General features: G+C 44.3%; 1 non-coding gene across 1 annotated transcript; it reads right to left on the minus strand.

Moving 5' to 3' along the window:
- Window positions 1–3,144: 3,144 nt before the first annotated feature.
- Trnas-cga (transfer RNA serine (anticodon CGA)) lies at window positions 3,145–3,219 on the minus strand. The gene has a single exon. It is a non-coding gene; the product is annotated as a tRNA-Ser (tRNA).
- Between the last annotated feature and the right edge of the window lie 1,208 nt (window positions 3,220–4,427).

The raw sequence follows: 4,427 nt of genomic DNA on the forward strand, positions 1-4,427 counted from the left end.
ATTACAGTGATAAACAGAAACTGTAATCAGACAGTCAATAAGAACTTTTGCAGCGTACACCGAAATACTGCTCAAGTGTACGGCTAACAGCAGAAACAGACCGTCTGTAAAGAAAGTCTATGCAGACAGTCATACGCTAGTTTCAGACGCAGGAGACTGTAAGAGAGTACCTGCATAACGAAAACTACCAGACAACTGATATTCCACAAAGATGGCAGTACCTCTGTTAGGTAATTATTTGCTGTGTAAAAGACGGAGTATACTATATAGTATGGTTAATGATTAGACCTCTTACTATTGCAGCGGAAGAACTGAAGACGTTTTGTGAAAGAACCGGAAGACGAGGGGGATCGATGCATCACGGTACAACAGTAAACAAGTTAAAGAAATAACTGACCAGCAACGTCCCATACCAGCACCTACAAAGCACCAACAGGAAGCACTTCTTTACTGCGAGGGGGAGCTAATTCGCGGTGGCGGTAACGAGTCCTCGCAGGGTAATTTGATCGGTTACGTCGGCCGCTACATCGCGGCTACTGGACGACGCTGACTGCGCAGTAATCTGCCATGTTCGCTCATGGCGACCCCACGAGGCGCGAGGTCAGGGTCTCTTTCCAATAAGATGCACCGGCGGAGCTCTGCGCACTCTTTTTACCCGAGGCGCTGCGCGAGACTGCACAGTTCACTGTTGGCCGATTCGATTCGCGCTCGTAATGAGCTTTCAAATTGGCGAGCAACGAAAGCCCTCACTAGGCGTCCTATGGGTGCTCCACGGAGCTACCAAAAGCCACGGGCGAGGTGCACTGCGCTATAGAAGTTTCCAGTCACGTACCGCTAGTTTTTCCCGTTACTGTGCTGCAGCGAATGCGATACGAACCTACAATGATCAGCGAAAACATTATGACCACTGCCCACCGCGATGTTGGACACCGCCTGCTGGCGTTGTGGACACATGACACGGTAACAAAAGTTTGTAAGCGGAGCACACATGGACGGCGGATCACCCTAGGTAAGATGTGGGCTGCAAATTGGGAAATCCTTTGACATAAGTGACTTTGACAAGGGCAGATTATGATTATGCAGAGACTTTGAACGAGTTAATCGATAACGGCTAAGCTGGTCGACTGTTCACATGCCACTGTCGCGAGCATCCACGGAAAGAGGTAGAAGGACAGTGTAACTACCACTAGGATCTAAATTGCTGGACGTCAATAACTCTTAACAGAACGTGAGGTTTGGTGGCTTTGCTGTCCTGTAAAGTAGGATCTCTGCCGAAAGAGGACTATGCTGGTCCATGCACGTTTCAGAGCACAATGTTAATTGTACATTGATGGACATGTAGCTCTGCAGCAGAACACCCCTTGGTGTTTACATGTTGATCCAACGAAATCATCAAATGCGATTGTAGTGGGCACGGGACCATCGTGATTCGACCATCTAACGTGTCAGCTGTCCGGGCGAATCACATTTTTGCTATACTAGATCAATGGTCGTCTCCACAAACGTCACCGTCGAGGTGAACGGCGGCTCGTAACGTGCAGCGCGCCACGGATGCAGGTTGGTGGGAGCAGTATTATGTTATGGGAGGCATTCCCCTGCGCTTGCATGAGACTGGTGATAGTAATCGAAGGCACACTGACAGCTGCAGACCACGTGCATCCCTTCGAGCTTGATGTCTTCTCCGTCGGCAATTTATTTATTTATTTATTTGTTTCACCGTCGGGCAGACCGTTCGCCGGGTGCTGGTCTTTCAATTTGACGCTACTTCGGTGACCTGCAGTCGATGAGGATGATAGGATGATGATGAGGACAGCACAACACCCAGTCCCTGGGCGAAGAAAATTCCCCGACCCCAGCCGAAAATCGAACCCAGGCGCAGAGGATTGACAATCCGTCACGCTGACCTTTCAGCTATCGGGGGTGGACTCCGACGCCGATGTCATCTTTCATCGGTATAATTGTCCGTATCTCAGAACCAGAACCGTGGTACAGTGGTTGAGGAGCATTATAGTGAACTCACGTTGATATCTCGGTGACAAGACAGGTCTGATGTAAATCCTCTGGAATCCATCTGTGTCGCTATTGGGCGCCATCATCGTATGCGCATATCATCTGTTCATTGTTTACGAGAATTACTTGACTTGTGCGTAGACATTTAATGCCACATACCTCTACAAGCCTATCAGCAAACTTTCGGATCCCTGATACGCAGAATCAGTGACGTATTTCGTTCCCAAGACCGACAAATAAGCTATTAAGCAGGTGGTCATAATGTTCCGGCTCATCAGCGTATGTGCCGTATTGTAAAATGAAACACAGCGGTCCAAATAAAAAGTCATCCCCTGACGATATCACGCTAATACAATCTAACACAGGTCCTGCCCTTGACAGTGACCTCAATTCGACGACCAGTAGCCTGCTGAAGTTACTTCATGTATACAATATCCACCTGAAGCCATTCATTGACTATTTACTTCTGAAGTCCTACCAGATTGTGACGATGTTGACTGCTACGTTTCAGCTACTCTTAAATCCAATAATTTTCTTTGGGGTCACGATCGAGTGGTTCAGCAGGCCAGCCGAGGCACGTCAGGGGCCTGAATTTTGGTGAAAACAGGTGAATATATGTGCAGTCCTGTGAAGGCGACTGTGGTCTTCTTCGAAGACGCAAGAGTCCACAGCATACTCATCACGAAAAACTAAGAAAAAGGGCTACTCTTAGATGGAGAAGACCCCAACAGTGGGATCAACATTTTGAAACCAAGTACAGGGTGATGTAGGTTAAGATCCGTGATATCACATCCTGCAGCTATTCACACTGGTGGGCCCTCATTTGCGAGTAACTGATGAAAATAAAATTTTTGCGTGATGCTCAATACCATTAAAAAAAGTTGTCAGACTAGATAGGTTGCGTGGTGTACTGGATAGGATAATAGTTTCACATGCAAGAGGTTATGAGTTCGAGTTCCGTCACGTGCAGTAAATTTTTTTATTTTTGAACTCTTTCTCGAAATGACTTTTACCGTTATTCAGTTAATTGGTTTAAAAGTAATTCTTTATTTCTGTTTCTTTGTCACATCGTTTTAATCGAAATTATCGTGAATAACGGTATGAATTGAAAACTTCCTGGCAGATTAAAACTGTGTGCCCGACCGAGATTCGAACTCGGGACCTTTGCCTTTCGCGGGCAAGTGCTCTACCAACTGAGCTACCGAAGCACGACTCACGCCTGGTACTCACAGCTTTACTTCTGACAGTACCTCGTCTCCTACCTTCCAAACTTTACAGAAGCTCTCCTGCGCACACTCCGCTGCAGAGTGAAAATCTCATTCTGGGAACGGTATGAATTAATTGTATTTACCTATTATAATATTAAATTATGAAAATTCCAGTCTATCATCTAAAAAACAAAAGACGAAATACAGTATAACACAGGTCCTATTCTTAACAGTTACCTCAGTTCGACGACGAATAGCCTGCACAAGTTACTTCAGGTACACCACATCCTGAAGCCATCCATTTACTGTTAACTACCGTAGACGTGTTGACTGCTACGTTTCAATTAATTTTAGCTACAATATTTTTTTTTAAATTGTAATCGTCATACAAACGTTTAAACCATACCCTAAATACCTATTGCACAATGGACAAAACAAAGCAGATGAAAGTTTAAAAAGTAAAAGGGCTTATAAGTAAAACGAAATTCAAGCAAAAGGAGAAACAGGTATAATGAAGTAATAATGTGGACGATAAAAACAGGGTGATAAAACAAAAGAAATTAAATCGAAATTAATACATAAAATTTATTTAAAAAACATTAACCAAACTGTCAAGTAGAAGGGAATTATAGCAAGAGAAATAAGAGCAAATGAAGAAGTTGATATTATGATTAAAATTATACGACAAAGGAATGGAAATAAAAAAGACATACAAATCAGTTAACTGAACAAAAAGGATGATCTAAGTCATTTCGATAAATATTTAAAAATGAATAAAAAGAAGTTGACTGCACCTGACAAAATTAGAGCACACAACATGGTTTTGGTTCAAATGGCTCTGAGCACTATGGGACTTAACTTCTGAGGTCATCAGTCCCCTAGAACTTAGAACTACTTAAACCTAACCAACCGAAGGACACCACACACATCCATGCCCCACGCAGGATTCGAACCTGCGACCGTAGCGGTCGCGCGGTTCCAGACTATAGCGCCTAGAACCGCTCGGCCACTCTGGCCGGCCAACATTGTATATGTGATGCTATTATCATATCCATTACACCACGCAATAACACTATATTAGGCTGCTTTTTTATTGAGTGTCACAAAAAATTCCGAAATTTTTTTTTTCGTCAATTTCGCAAGCCAGGGCCCACGAGGGTGAATGGCTGCTGTGTGAGATACGTGGGATCCTAGCCTACACAACAGTGT

This window comes from Schistocerca cancellata, chromosome 2 (genome assembly GCF_023864275.1).
Source record: "Schistocerca cancellata isolate TAMUIC-IGC-003103 chromosome 2, iqSchCanc2.1, whole genome shotgun sequence".
NCBI lineage: Eukaryota > Metazoa > Arthropoda > Insecta > Orthoptera > Acrididae > Schistocerca > Schistocerca cancellata.